Here is a 17153-nt window from a genome sequence, read left to right as displayed (position 1 = left end):
AATGCCAAAACAGCTAAGGTTCTGGAGACTCTTGAAATTGGAATTAATGCATTTTCCAGTAAAAGATGGCAGTAAGCCATTGGGGAACAAAAGCAGAATGTTTGAATCTGAAATGTCCATCAGAGACCCAAGTTTTGAGCACTTTATGTAACTATTTTGAGAGGCTGGGAGATTCAGGAGGTGGGTCCTCATTTTCAAAGTAAGCCACTGACAGTGGATTTTGAAAGTGGGTCTCAATCTTCCTAATGCTGTGAATATTTAATACAGTTTCTCATGTTGTAGTGACCCCCAACTATAGAATTATTTTCATTGCTACTTCATAACTGCTTCAATCTGCTACTGTTATGAATCCTAATGTATCTGATATGCAGATCTTAGGTGACCTTTGTGAAAGGGTCATTTGACTTCCATAGGTCCATGACCCACAGGCTAAGAACCACTGGTTTTGAAGGTTGTAACCCAGACCCTGGATCTTGCCTAGTTTTTTCTTCTTGGTACAACATGATGTGAACAGAACTACCACACATTGTCATGCCTACCCCACCATGATGGACAGAAATCCTATAAAAAGATGAGTCAAAATAAATATTTCCTCTCTTTAATTGCTTCGGTCAGGAATTGTTGGCAGAGGAACGATATGCTAATTAATACAGCCTATTTAAAATGATGGGCAACGTAAAAGTAGGATTAGATGAAGAGGTTCGGGAGGTATAGTGGGTGCAGAAGAGAGTTTACACTATGTGCTTTGGGCTGGGCGTCACAATGATGTTTGAGCAACATCTTGGCGAATGGGTTATACAGATATTTGGAAGAAGAACGTTTTAGAGAAAGGAAAGACCTAGAATGTAAGGGGGTGTTGTTTGCCTATCTTTGATTTGCCTGGTTTTGTTTGTTGTTATCCTTATTATTTTGCTCATTTTGTATGTGTCTATAGTATATTCTGATAACTTTCCCCCCCAACGTCCTCTCTATCTCATTCACCACTTAACCATCCACAATCTCTACCTGTCTCTTTCTCAGAGTTGTGGCCTTTGGTTTTGTTTTCTGGCTCATTTAGTTTAACCACTACTGTCTGTGTGACTGTTGGATTGAAACTATCCACTGGAGCTTTGTGGGGACACCAGTGGCTATACAACAGAAGGCAGCGATCCCCACTGTAAGCCCACAAGTAGCTCAGCAGTGAGGGGCGGGACCCCAGCTCCCCCTCCCACACATGCCTTACTGTTGGTAGGCCTGCTTTCTGTAGACTACATGCAGACATGAAGAACTGCTGTGGGTTTGTGATTTCAATGGCTGTGTCTTGCCCCGAAGAAGGCATTCTATAGCCCTTCTCCCTGTCTTCCTGTCTTCACATCTTTTCTGCGCCCTTTTCCACAATGTTCTATGAGGTGATCATTTAAATGGTTGTTTGTGGCTATGCATTCACCCATCACCCATTCTCCACACACTATATAGCCATAAGTCACTGTATTTACCACTGTTCACTGGAAAGAGTGGCTTCTGTGATTAAAGCTGAGAGCAGCATTTGTCTGTGGACATAAGCATAAATACGTGGAACATAGTTTGGTCCTGTGTCAATTTAGCTAAACAATAGTATTTGGTTTCCCCATATAGCCTATGATACCCCCCAATGTAGGTTATTGACCAGGTTTACAGTACCAGGAATAGATTTCTTCCTGTGGCCGCAGATCCAATCAGAGAGCAGTTTATTGCCTCCATTAACAGTAATGCCAGTGTCTCACAAATGGGCACATCTTGCCTGCTGGATTGCTCTTATAGTTTGTAGGGCTCACAGCTTGGTAGGTTGCTGATTTTCAAACATGTTTATAATAGAGTCTCAAGGAGGTCACAGAAAGAATCTGATCTTATATGACTATATAAAAGGCTTTGAGAAAACTAGGAATGCTTAGGAGCATTTTTTAAGTAAAAGAATACATAATTTGAATTTTATTTGAACCATTCTGGGTAACATGTGGAAGAGAGGCCATATGGGCTAGGAAAACACTAGTGAAGCCAGTGTGGCAGCTGGTGTAAAAAGAGCAGCCAAGCTTACATGAGGACTGCAGACAAGATGGTGAGGAGTGGGTGGGTCCTGTGATTATTTCAATAGAATTTTCCAGTGGGCTGGATGTGTGGTATTTTCAAAGTCAATAGTCAAGAATGATACTCTATATACACAGAATATTAGTTGGCCACAAAAGCAGTAATATCCTATAATAAGTATCAAAATACATGGAACTGAAAGATATTTGTATTAATTGAAACAGACTAGACAAAGACAAATAGGGCATGTTCTTTTTCACATGTGGAGTTATAAAAATGTCCATTTGAATGTAGATTAATGGTCACTAGAAGCTGTGAAGAGGGATGGGAAGTGAGGGACATTAGATAACAAATATCAAAATATAGGTCAAAGTCCTAAGTTCTAGTGCTCTACAACATTATGTGATGACTATAGCTCATGATAGCCTAGTCTATATTTTTATGAATGACTAGACAAATGGAACTCTAAGGCTCAAAACACAAAATAATGAATTATGAGAATGTTAATTAATCTGATTCAATCAGTTCATAACATATTGAAATATCACACTGGACCTCTTAAATATGTATGTTATACAACATTTGTTATGTGTAAGGAGATGCAAATGGTGACTGTTTGATCTAATTTGATTATACAAAATACATCACATTATCATGCTACAGTGTACAAATATCTACTATTAAAATAATTAAAAATCAATATTTAGAGGGTGAGAAAATCCAAGGTTTAGAGGATGATAATAAATAGTAACTCATAATTTATCTATCTTTAAGAAGCAAGGTTGAAGCCTAGTGTTATATCTCCAAAGCATATGTTTACTCCAGTGTATTATATAAGTCTAAATGAAGAACAAATAAAAAGCTGAGCCAAATTTAGGAAACTCAATGAGTAACCAAGTGAAAAACAGAGCCTGCTGTCCAAGAATGTCTGTACAGGGACTCAGAACAACACGTTACTGCATCAGCCTTGCTCACCCAAGCCTTAATCACATTAAGTACCTGCCATTACGTTTTTACAAGACAGCAGGCCTGGCTACTCTCTGTTGCACACATAGTGTGGCATCTGGCATTTTGCTGCCTCTTGAGATGATGACGATTGTGTTCTACATTAGATGGGAGGCACCTCCATGGAATCTGCAGGAGGTTTGACTGTACTGTAAGCCAGCTATTCCCTTAGAGTCAACAGTTCACCCATGTGCAGTAAACACTACCAGAACAGCTGCAAAGCATAAACCAGGCAGTGTGGTTTAAGCACTGTCAAGCTCCCTAGAATGCAGCAAGTAGAAATAATCATCATAGCAAGTTCTTGTGAAGGGCCTTTCATTCTGAAGAGCATTAGCATTTGTTGTTGCATAGGACTCTTGTAGAAGCCTCAAGAGTTAGAGGTTTTACTGGTTCATATTCATAAAGATTGACAGTTCATCCAAGGGCCACTGCTAGCAAATGATAAAAAATGTACTCAAACCTATAGCTGGTGCTTCACAGTTATTCTTTTTCCTCTTAAAGACAAATTATCAGCCCTATGCTTCTAAATGTTAAGTTCCTCTGCATATCCCAGGACAATGAGAGTAATAGTCTGAGTGGATCCGCTTCACGAACCAGGGACCATTTGTAACCCAATTGGAAGGAATAGTTATTAGTGATGTGTCAGAATCCAGATGTGATTATTGTGTAATTTTTTATTAGTTCTTTAGAAATTTCATCCACTGTGCTTTGATCATTTCACATCTTTCCCCCAATTCCTCCCAGATCCACCCTGCTTTCCTACTGGCCCAACTTGATGTCCTCTTTTTAAAAAAAACAAACAAACAAACAAGACAAGAAAAACTCATAATGTCCAATTTGTGCTGCCCATACACTCTTTGATATGGGACCTTACATAAAAAATGTGGTCAATTTACCAGGAGCTACGCTCTTAAAAAAAAAACTGGGACGGGGATTCCAAGATGGCACCGACCAGTAGGCACCATAGCTGATCTTCTCTGAGGAGACCAGGGACTTGAATGGAACCACAGACTGCTGGATTTTGAGAACTGTAGGTGAGTGGGGCCCCAAACTCCGCAGACCACCAGGGGGTCCAACCCCGGGACAAGCGACAGCCCCGAGGGCTAAACGCACTCCCCAAACTCTGAAAAGGAATCCACAATCAAGCTGTAGCCAGCACAAAAAACCCAAATTCGCCATTTGGGGAGGAGATTTTCCGGAGCCCCAAGCCTGAGGAGTCTCAGCGAATAGGGTGAAACTACCATTGATCCTGTACATCCACACCGCGCCGAACTGCGGACGGCACCTGCCTAACCCGGGTGGAAACACAGGTGGCGAGTCTCACCAAAACCAACTAGATCTGGGGACCGCGTCCGCGTCCTGCGCTCAAGCTGAAGCCAGACACAAAGGTTTGACCCTGCAAACTGGGGCAGTTAGCAACCGGCATGGTCTGCTCCCACAGCCCAGTGGGTCCGCCCACGTTATAGGGAGCCGAGGGTCACGCTTGCAGGGACTAACTACTGCCCTAAAGGGAACTGGCAGTACTCCGGCAGCAGATTCACGCCAGCGGTCTGAACTGCCTTTGGCGCCAGCTGCGTGGCCCGACTGCCGGCAATCCCCAAACAACTGAACTAACTGGGCCCATCTTTGTGGGCCCGCGACAGATCCACCCAGGTTATCGGGAGCTGTGGGTCTTACTGGCAGGGAATAACTGCTGCCCTAAGGCGACGCACTCTGCCTTTCTCTAGCAGAAAGGGAAAATACAGGAGATTTGTCGCCAGCCGAGGGACGAGCTGCTGGCTCTGACTGGGCTCTACCTGAACAATAGACCTAGCAGGGGTCATTCTTGCGCGCCCTCGTTAGGACCGCCCACTTTATCCGGAGCTGTGGGCCTTGCTGGCAGGGAATAACTGCTGCCTTAAAGCGTCTGGGAGCGGTCTAACCTGCTTTTGTCCCCAGCCACGGGGACGAACTGCTGGCTCTGACTGGGCTCTCCCTAGCTGTATCCCACAATATAGGGAGCTGAGGCTCATATGTGCAGGGTATAACCGCTAATTTATAGCAAGCTGGGAGTGGCCTGGCATACAGGGGCGTGGAAACTGCTACCTCCTCAGATATTGCCAGTGGCCTGAAACCGTATGGTTACAGGCACAGATCCTGTAATCTCCAACAGGCAGATCCTAGCTGTGTCAGCTCCTGCAGACCCAGCAAGAACTCCCAAATTCATGGGAAAGGCTGAACGCTCCTAAGACAGCTACAACCCAGAAGATCTGATCCACCTGGGGTCTTGGCTACAAAGCAACAGGAAAGACAGACAGCGGGGATCAACCTACACAACCAGAGAGCTTGTGTGCTGACCTTACTCTAGATCCCAATACTGCTGACTTGAGATACAGCAGTAAGGGGAAAAGGCCCAAACAGAAACCTACTTCGCGGGACTCAGCCTGGAGCCTAAGGTGTTGAGAAAAATCTACAGGAGTAGAATCTGAATCACCAGCCTGGTCCAGGGAAGTACTCCCTGTTCCCCACAGGTAAGGGCACCCTACCTATAAGCAGACATCAACTATCCACTCCCAAACAGGGAAGGTCACTACAAACCACCTCCCAACATTAGATTCACCAAAATGACAAGGGGACAACGAAAGAATGCTAACAAAAACCAAAACAGGATGGCATCTCCAGATCCCAGCAATCCTAATGAAAACAACCTGGAGAACCCAACATCAATGGATATACATGAAAACCACCTCAAATCCTTAGTAAGTAAGATGATATTGGAAGAATCAAATAAATTTTGTAAACAAATGCAGGAGGAAGCAAACAAGAGGGCTGATGACTTAAAAGAGTCATATAAAGAGGCATTTGAAGAATTTCAGAAAAACACAAATAACCAGATGAAGGAAATTATTAAAACAGTTCAAGACCTGAAGATAAAAATGGAAGAAATAATAAAAGAACGCACGGAAGAAAAACGCGATCGAGAAGCATCAGAAAAGAAAGCAAACATCTCAGAGGTGGCCTTATCTAACAGATTGCAAGAAATGGAAGAACGAATATCAGGACTTGAAGATACAATCGCACAATTGGAAACAATCATCCAGGATAATGCTAAATCTGAAAAGTTCCTGACACAAAGCGTTCATGAAATAAAAGACAACATGAAAAGACGAAACTTGAGAATAATAGGGATAGAGGAAAGAGAAGGTAACCGACTCCACAGCCCAGAAAATATCTTTAACCGAATAATAGAAGAAAATTTCCCCCAATTTGAAGAAGGAGATGCATACGAACATACAAGAGGCCTACAGAACACCAAATAGAATAGACCCAAAAAGAAAATCTTCCCACCACATAATAATAACAACACAAAATATACAGAACAAGGAAAAAATATTAAAAGCGGCAAGAGAAAAAGGACGAGTAACATATGAAGGCAAACCTATCAGAATCACTCCTGACTTCTCAGCAGAGACCATGAAAGCCAGAAGGGCCTGGACAGAGGTTCTGCAAACGCTAAGAGAACACAGATACCAGGCAAGACTACTATATCCAGCAAAATTATCAATAACCATTGGAGGTGAAGACAAGATATTCCATGACAAAAACAAATTCACACAATACCTAGCAACAAATCCAGCTTTACAGAAGTTACTAGAAGGAAAACTCCACCCCAACCGGTCAAACTACAACCAAAAATACATAAGAAATAAATAACTACACCATTGCAAAATCACAACTTCACAAAAACTCGATTGTTATAAATACCAAAAATGAAGGGACTTACCAATCACTGGTCATTAATATCTCTCAACATTAATGGTCTCAACTCTCCAATAAAAAGACACAGACTAACAGAGTGGATGCATAAACACGACCCAACATTCTTCTGCATTCAAGAAACACATCTCAACCACAAGGACAGACATTGCCTCAGAGTGAAAGGTTGGGGAAAAATATTCCAAGCAAATGGTCACAAGAAACAAGCTGGGGTAGCTATTCTAATATCTAATAAAATAGACTTTCAACCAAAATTAGTCAAAAGAGACAAGGATGGTCACTTCATACTTGTCAAAGGTAAAGTCAACCAGGAAAACATCACGATTTTGAACATCTATGCTCCGAATACAAGGGCTCCGACATTTGTAAAAGAGTTATTAACAAAGCTTGCCCCATTCATCGATACCCACACATTAATAGTGGGAGACTTCAACACCCCACTTTCACTCAAGGATAGGACTTTGATTTCAAAACTAAGCCGGGAAATAACTTCATTAACCAATGTCATGAATCAAATGGATCTAACAGATATCTACAGAACTTTCCACCCAAACGCAAAGGAGTATACCTTTTTCTCAGCACCCCATGGAACGTTCTCTAAAATTGATCACATAGTTGGTCACGAAGCAAACCTCAACAGATACAAGAAGATTGAAATAATACCTTGTATCTTATCAGATCACCATGGTCTAAGGCTGGACTTCAACAACAATAGAAATAACAAAAAGCATACCAACACGTGGAAACTAAACAACTTTCTACTTAATGACACATGGGTCACGGAAGAAATAAGGGAAGAAATAAAAGACTTCCTGAAATTCAATGAAAATGATGGAACAACATACCCAAATTTGTGGGACACATTGAAAGCAGTGCTAAGAGGAAAATTCATAGCACTAAGTGCCTTTAAAAAGAAAATGGAGCCATCCCACATAAACAACCTAACAACACATCTGGAAGCCCTAGAAAAAAAAGAACCAGAAACACCCAAGAGGAGTAGACGCCTGGAAATAATCAAACTCAGGGCTGAAATCAATAAATTAGAAACAAAGACAACAATCCAAAGAATCAACAAAACCAAGAGCTGGTTCTTTGAGAAAATTAACAAGATAGACAAACCGTTAGCCAATCTAACCAAAAGACAAAGAAAAGCTATCCAAATTAACAAAATCAGAAATGAAAAGGGAGACATAACAACAGACACCGAAGAAATACAAAGAATCGTAAGGACCTACTTCAAAGACATTTATGCCACAAAATTTGAAAATTTAAGGGAAATGGACAAATTTCTCGACCGATTCCATTTACCAAAATTGAACCAAGACCAGATAAACAAATTAAATAGCCCTATTTCGCCTATAGAAATAGAAGCAACCATTGATAGTCTTCCAACCAAAAAAAGCCCAGGGCCAGATGGTTTCAGCGCAGAATTCTACCAGTCCTTCAAAGAGGAGCTAATACCGATACTATTCAAGCTATTCCGAAAGATAGAAATGGATGGAATATTACCAAACTCCTTTTATGAGGCCACAGTCACATTGATACCTAAACCCCACAAAGACCCAACAAAAAAAGAGAATTTCAGACCAATTTCTCTTATGAACATTGATGCAAAAATACTCAACAAAATACTCGCAAAGCGAATACAACAGCATATCAAAGACATCATTCACCATGACCAGGTAGGCTTCATTCCAGGAATGCAGGGATGGTTTAACATACGGAAATCCATCAATGTAATCCACCATATAAACAAACTGAAAGAGAAAAACCATATGATCATCTCTTTAGATGCAGAAAAAGCATTTGACAAAATCCAACACCCATTTATGTTTAAAGTTCTGGAGAGATCGGGAATACAAGGCACTTTTCTAAACACAATAAAGGCTATATATAGCAAACCAATAGCCAACATTAAATTAAATGGAGAGATACTCAAGGAAATCCCTCTAAAATCAGGGACCAGACAAGGCTGCCCACTTTCCCCATATCTCTTTAATATAGTTCTTGAAGTTCTAGCCAGAGCAATAAGACATCAAAAGGAGATCAAGGGGATCCAAATGGGAAAGGAAGAAGTAAAATTATCCCTATTTGCAGATGATATGATAGTGTATATAAGTGACCCCCAAAATTCCCCCAGAGAACTCCTACAGCTGATAAACACCTTCAGCAAATTGGCAGGATACAAAATAAACTCAAAAAAGTCAGTAGCTTTCCTATATACAAATGACAAACAGGCAGAGGAAGAAATTAGAAAAATTACTCCCTTCACGATAGCCACAAGCAATATAAAATATCTAGGAATAACCCTAACCAAGCAAGTGAAGGATTTATTTGAAAAAAACTTTAAACCTCTGAAGAAAGAGATTGAAAATGACATCAGAAGATGGCGGGATCTACCATGTTCGTGGATTGGAAGAATCAACATAGTAAAAATGGCCATCTTACCAAAAGCAATTTACAGATTCAATGCAATCCCTATCAGAATACCTACTAAATATTTTGAAGATATTGAAAGAACAATTCTCAACTTCATATGGAGAAACAAAAAGCCCAGAATAGCAAAAACAATCCTTTACAATAAAAGATCCGCTGGAGGAATCTCCATACCTGATCTCAAGTTGTACTATAGAGCAACAGTAATTAAAACAGCATGGTACTGGCACAGCAATAGGCTAGTGGATCAATGGAATCGAACTGAAGACCCAGAGATGAATCCACACACATTTGCTCACCTGATTTTCGACAAAGAAGCCAAATCCATTCAATGGAAAAACGACAGCATCTTCAACAAATGGTGCTGGTCTAACTGGATGTCTACATGTAGAAAAATGCAATTAGACCCCTATTTGTCACCATGCACAAAACTCAAGTCCAAGTGGATTAAAGACCTCAACTTAAAACCACAGACATTAACCCAGTTAGAGGAAAAAGTGGGGAAGAGTCTGGAACTCATAGGCACAGGAGACAACTTCCTGAACAGAACACCAACAGCCCAGGCCTTAACATCAACAATTAATAAATGGGACCTCATGAGGCTGAGAAGCTTCTGTAAGGCTGGTGACACTGTCAAGAGAACAAAGCGACAGCCTACAGACTGGGAAAAGATCATCACCGACTCTTCATCTGACAAAGGTCTAATATCCAAAATATATAAAGAACTTAAGAAATTAAACACCACCAAACCAAATAACCCAATAGAGAAATGGGGCGCAGAGCTAAACAGAGAATTCTCAACAGAGGAATATCAAATGGCTGAGAAACACTTAAAGAAATGCTCGACCTCCTTAGTCATCAGAGAAATGCAAATCAAAACGACACTGAGATTCCATCTTACACCCATCAGAATGGCTAAGATCAATAACTCAACTGACACCTCATGCTGGCGAGGGTGTGGAGAAAGAGGAACACTCCTGCATTGCTGGTGGGAATGCAAACTAGTACAACCACTTTGGAAAGCTATCTGGTGCTTTCTCAGAAAAATGGGAATAGGGCTTCCTCAAGACCCAGCTATTCCACTCCTTGGAATATACCCAGAGGATGTACTACCACACAACAGGGACATATGCTCAACCATGTTCATAGCTGCCTTATTCATAATAGCCAGAACTTGGAAACAACCTACGTGTCCCTCAACAGAAGAATGGATAAAGAAACTGTGGTACATTTACACTATGGAATACTACTCAGCTATTAAAAACAAGGAATTTCCAAAATTTGTGGACAAATGGATTGAACTAGAAATTGTCATAATGAGTGAGTTCACACAGAAGCAAAAAGAGCTAAATGGTATATACTCACTTATATCGAGACACTAGCCCAAGGTGTACGTCCCCATGAAAAACTGTAGCTACCAGAATAATGGGTAAGAGGGGAGGACATCCTATTGAAACTTTAGGTGTGAGAAGCCTGGGAGAAAGAGGAAATGGAAGGATCCAGTGGGTCCTGGAAAACTACAGGCGAGTCTGGGCCCTGGGGTCCTCCGCAAACTGTGGCAACAGCCAAGGAAAAAATAGGCAGTAAAAACCTTGAACCCCTACCCGGACTAGCCGATGGACATTCTCCACTGTTGAGTGGAGAAGAAGATCTAACTCTCACACAAACTCTGGTGCCCCATATTTGATCATGTCCCTTGGATGGAGATGCCTGGTGGCACTCAGAGGAAAGATAATAGGTCACCAAGGAGAGACTTGATACCGTATGAGCATATTCAGGGGGAGGAGATCCCCCTCAGACACAGACATAGGGGAGGGGAGTAGGGGGGGGAAGTGGGAGGAAGGGAGGGATGGGAGGATACATGGGATGGGCTAACAACTGAGATGTAATATGTATAAATTAATAAAAATGTATTAAAAAAAACTGACTCTCCCTGTATTAGCCATCAACTACCAATAGCTTCTCTAAAATGGCTGTAGTTTCTTACCCACCTCACCTCTGTAAGCTGGTATTTGGACTTACTTTGCCTTGCACAGGTTCTGTATGCACAATTCATATGTGCAACTGCCCTGTCATCCAAAAGGCACCATTCCCCAGTAGTCATCCACAGCCTCTCACTCATATATTCTTTCTGTCCTCTCATCCACAGTGATCCCTGACCCTTCTGTTTTGAGAAGGGATAAACATTGATTTCCGGTCATCGGGGAAATCCTTTCCCTTCTCATTTCCAGAGGGTCTCACAATGAGCTAGCTCAACTAGATGATGAAATGGACTCTCTGGCAGCAGAGATGTTTCACAAACACCCTACTAAACTTAGGAGTCTTCTACTGAGTTACTTCCTGGGCCATAAGTTCCTTCGCCAAACAGAATACTGAATGTTCTAGCTAGTCTTCTGACATCACCTATAAATGTGTAGAGTAGTTAACAAGTTGTGTCAGAGTATTCTACTGCATTGTATAGCAGTTACAAACCAATATACTTCTATACAACTGTAGAGACCAAGGAAACTGCACTCTGCTGCTCCTCTGTCTGTATATCAGCCTTAAGAAATCTTTTCAGCTAGCATCGTTGTGTTATAAAATGTATGTTTTTCTGCACCATGCATATAATAGCATCCACAGTGAGTTCATTCGTGACATTATCTTAGTTGCATTTGCATTTTTATAACAGAATATCTGAGATGAGGTAATTTTATGAAGAACAAGAACTTATTTTGCATCCTCTTGAAGGCTATGAAGTCCACAGTCATCATGTTCTGCATCTGGTGTGAGCCCAGTGTCTATTTCCAAGATGGTGCCTTGAATTCTGCATCCTCACATAGCTTAAGAGATAAGTGAGGCAAAGAGGGGCTAGCTTGTTCTTCCAACTCTTTTAAATGGACTGAACTATCTTTTATAAAGGTCCTATCGTTATTATTTACTGATATCCTAAGTGTCCCACCACTTGATTCTAATATTTACTCATATGGTTCAACATATGTACTCAGAGAGACTCTTTCAGAATATCACAATGATCAAAAAGTTCCCCCTGAAACCCCAGATGTCAGCTTGAAATGTACCAATATTGGGCGTGTAGCTTTCTATCAAGCCCAGCTACAGGAAGCTTACTGACCACCACATTCTAAGCATGGCCATAAAAATCATTTGGAATCAATGAGGAGAACATCATAAATTAACAAAGGCAGAGTATAGAATAGGAAAAGTCAGATCCTGATGACCTTTGAGCACACCTCTATCCTGTGCTGGGTGACTTTATTCCAGCTCAGTGACTTTACAATAGCTCCAAGTTAACTCAACCTATTGTGACCACTCAGGGATCTCCTCTAAAGCCTCATTTTTTATTCTTAATGACTGTTTCCTTAATGTTTTCAGTTTGCATGGTACATAAGGATTTCCCAAAGATGCAAACTTTGAGTTTTAAAACATGGAATTTTTTAATTTGTTCATTTTTAATTTATTCATTTTACATCACTATTGTAGGCCTCTCCCACATCTCTCCCAAGTCCCACCTTCCCTCCCTCCTCCCCCTTCCCTCCTCTCCTAGTCCTCAGTAAGAGAAAGCCCTATTCCCCTATTCCCCTGAAATCTGGCTCTAGCCTATCAAGTCTCAGTGGACTGCCTACATCCTCCTCCTCCGTGGCCTAGCAATACTGCCCCACCAGTGGAAAATGATCAATGAGTGGACAACAGAATCCATGTCAGAGGAAACTGCTACTCCTCATATTATGGGACTCACATGGACGCTGGGCTGCCAATCTACTACCTCTGATCAGGAGGTCTAAGTCCTCTTCACACATGGCCCTTGGTTGGTGCATCAGTTTCTGCAGGTCCCCCTAAACCCAGATTTGCTGGCTTTGTTGTTCTTCTTGTGGAGCTCCTGTTACCTCCAGGTCCTTCTATTCTCAAACTATCCCATAAGTCTCCCTGTGCTCTGCACCAAATTTTGGCTATGAATCTCAGCATAAGCTTCTATCCCCTGTTGGGTGGAGTTTTTCAAAGGACCTCTATATTAGGCTCCAGTCCTGTTCCTTCTCTTCAAGGGGTGTCTGTTCCATTTGCCATTTTAATGAGAATTAAGCATCCTCCCAAGGATCCTCCTTGTTATTTATCTCTTTGGATTGTAGTATGTATATCTCAAATTATAAAGCTAATATCCACTTATAAGTGAGTATATACCATGCATGTCTTTCTAGGTCTGGGTTACATCAGTCAGGATGATCATTTCTAGTTCCATCCATTTGCCTGCATGATAACTGAGTAGTATTCCATTGAGTAAATGTACCACAGGTTTTTTTTTATCCATTCTTCAGTTGAGGGACATCTAGGTTGTTTCCAGATTCTGGCTATTATGAATAAAGTTGCTATGAACATAGTTGAGCAAATGTCTTTGTTGTATGGTGGAGCATCTTTCAGGTATATGACTAGGAGTGGTATAAGCTGGGTCTTGAGGTAGCACTATTCTAAATTTTCTGAAAAAAACACCTGATTGATTTCCAAAGTGGTTGTACAAGTTTAGACTGCTAACAGTAATGGAGGAGTGTTTCTCTCTCTCCACATCCTCGCCAGAATGGGCTGTCACTTGGGTTTTTTGTCTTAGCCATTCTAAGGGGTGTAAGGTAGCATCTCAGAGTTGTTTTGATTTGCATTTCCCTGATGACTATGAAAATTGAGCATTTCTTTGAGTATCTCTTAACCATTCAATTACTCTGTTAAGAACTCTTTGTTTAGCCCTATACCCAATTTTTCTTAGCTTTTAAAAAATTATCATTAAAATGTATTCACATTACATCTCGATTGTAATCTTTTGCTCTTATCTTCCTGCTTCCACCCTCTCTCTTTCTTTTTCCTCTCTATTTCCCTCCCCTAGACCTCTGACAGGTGCAGATCCTCCTCCAACATCATCTGACCACAATCTATTAGGTCTCATTCGGATAGCCTGCATTCCCTTCCTCTGTGTCCCCACAGGGCCTCTCCCCAAAGGGGCAGTGATCAAATCCAGGAAACCAGAGTTCTTGTCAGAGGCAGTCTCCCACTCCCCTCTCATGCTGTGGAAAATTAGCTGTCCATTGGCTACATCTGAGCAGGAGTTATAGGCCCTCTGCTTGCAATGTTCTTTGTTGGTGCACCTGTTTGTGCAAGCTCCCCTGGATCCAGATCCACCAGTTTTGATAGTCTCTTTATGGAGTTCCTGACAATACCTCCTACCTATCTTTCCATCCCTCAACTCTTCCATACAATTCTCAGCTCTTCACCAGAGTCTAGCTGCAAGTCCCATGTTTTACTATGTTGATCCTCAAGATCCATGAACATGGGAGATCTTTCCATCTTCTGATATCTCTTTCTATTTCTTTCATTAGAGACTTGAAGTTTTTTATATAAGTCTTTCACTTTCTGGGGAGTTGCACCAAGACACTTTATATTATTTGTGGCTATTGTGAAAGGTTTAGTTTCCCTAATTTCTTTCTCAGCCAGTTTATCACTTGTATACAGTAGGGCTACTGATTTTTTTTTAGTTGATTTTTTTTATCCAGCCAATTTGCTGAAGGTGTTTATCAGCAGTAGCAGTTTCTTGGTAGAATTTTTGAGGTCACTTATTTATACTATCATATCAGCCGTGAGTAAGGGTAATGATAATTTGACTTCTTCCTTTCCAATGTGTATCCCCTTGATCTCCTTAAGTTGTCTTATTGCTCTACCTAAGACTTCAAATACTATATTGTAGAGATAAAGAGAGAGTGGACAGCATTGTCTTGTCCCTGATTTCAGTGGAATTGATTTAAGTTTCTCTCATTTAGTTTGATTTTGGCTATGGGCTTGCTGTATATTGCCTTTACTATGTTTAGATATGTGCCTTGTATCCCTGATTTCTTCAAGACTTTAAACATGAATTAGTGTTGGATTTTGTCTAATGCTTCTTCGGCATCTAAGGAGATGATCAAGTGGGTTTTTTTTTCTTTCAGTTTGTTTAGATGGATTACATTGATGGATTTCCATGTATTGAACCATTTCTGCATGTCTGCGATGAAGCCTACTTGGTCATGGTGAATATTTTTGCTGTTTTTCTTGGATTTGGTTTGTGAGTATTTTATTGAGTATTCTTGTATCAATGTTCATAAGAGAATTTTGTCTGAAATTCTCTTTCTTTGTTGAGTCTTTCTGTGGTTTAGGTACCAAGATGACTGTGGCCTCATAGAATGAGTTTGCTAATGTTCCTTTTGTTTCTGTTTTATGGAGTAGTTTGAAGACAATTGGTATTAGCTCTTCTCTGATGGTTTGTTAGAATTCTGCACTGAATCCATCTGGTCCTGGCCATTTTTTTCTTGGGAGACTTTTGATGACTGCCTCTATTTCCTCAGGTGTGATAGGACTATACTTTTTGTTTACCTGATCTTGATTCAATTTTGGTAGCTGGTAGCTATCAAGAAAACTGTCCATTTCATTTAGGTTTTCAAATTTTGTGGCATATAGGCTTTTGAAGTAAGACCTGATGATTCCTCCTGTAGGCCTCTTGTATGTTTATAGGCATTTTTCTTAAAATTGGGAAATTTTTCTTCTATGATTTCATTAAAAATATTTTCTTCTATTATCCTTAGGTTTTGTCTTTTCATAAGATCCTTGATTTCTTGGATATTTTTGTTATGAATTTTTTAGATTTAACATTTTCTTTGATGGATGTATTGATTTCTTCCATTGTGTCTTCTACACCTGAGATTGTTTCTTCTAATCTCTTGTATGCTGTTGGTGCTTACCTCTGAAGTTCCTGTTTTCCTCCCTAAGTTCTACTTCTCCAGAATTTCCTCAATTTGTGCTTTCTTTATTGCTTCTATTTCCATCTTCAGATCTTGAACTGTATTTATTGATTTCCTTCATCTGTTTGTTTGTATTTTTCTCCATTTCATCATATGATTTGTTCAATTCCTTCACCTGTTTGTATTTTCCTGGAATTCTTTCGGTGATTTACTCATTTCCTCTCTAAAGGCTTCAAGCTGTCTGTACTTTCATGTATTTCTTCAAGGAATTTCTTAGTTTCCTCCATTATCATTTTCATAAGCATAGATTTAATATCATTTTCTTGAAATTGATTTGTGTCAGGGGATCTAGGGCTGCTTATCGTAGGATAACTGGGTTCTGAAGATGCTACATTGCTCAAGTTTTTGTTGATTCTGTTTTTAAGCTGGCTTTTAGCCATCTAATTGTCTATGGTGTTGGACAGTAGATCTTGTTGTCCAATGGGGTTGGGGTGGGGGGAGCCCTGCAGGAAGAGCCCTGGGCAAGAAGCTGGATGTTCCTATAGGTGCCCTCCTCAGATTGTTGGAAATAGTCTCAGACTGTTGGCTGGTTTTCAAGGACTTTCTGCAGGCCTTTCTCAGATGTATGACCATGGAGACCAAGAGGCTCCTGAGGGGCCTGGTTACCCTCCTCACGCCAAGGGAAGTTCTGTAGTAGGCTACCCTGTCACTCGCTCTCTTGCTCCAAGGTTAATGAAGTCCCAATCCCCAGAACTGTGCTAAGTCACTGTGCTCAGACACTGCTCACTGAGGTTGCCCGAGCTTGGAACTGCCTGCCCACGTATCAAAAGGTATCCAGTCCAGGGATACTACGAGCTGTGGTACTCGGAATGTCTCTGCTATGTGGTGAGCGTGAGCACTTGAGGTAGAAGCTACATGTCCCTGGACAGGAAGATATTCACTTCATGGGGAGGTCCAAGGACCAATATGCGAGTCATATTATCTGGAAAGTCTCCAAGGTGAGAGTGGGTGCCAGTGCCCCTGGTACCGGAAGGTCTGAAGCTGAGGCTGTGCTGGCAAAAGCCAGGGAGTTTTTCCGGGGTTTAAGCAGACAACCTGGGATTAAGCCCCGAGTTTCCCATACTGTTCCCACACTGTGGGCTCTTGTCTCACCTGGGAAAGATA

Source organism: Acomys minous, assembly GCF_964271855.1.
Source record: "Acomys minous genome assembly, chromosome: 2".
Lineage (NCBI taxonomy): Eukaryota > Metazoa > Chordata > Mammalia > Rodentia > Muridae > Acomys > Acomys minous.
The sequence above is the reverse complement of the archived record's forward strand: the minus strand, read 5'-3'. Positions refer to the sequence as shown.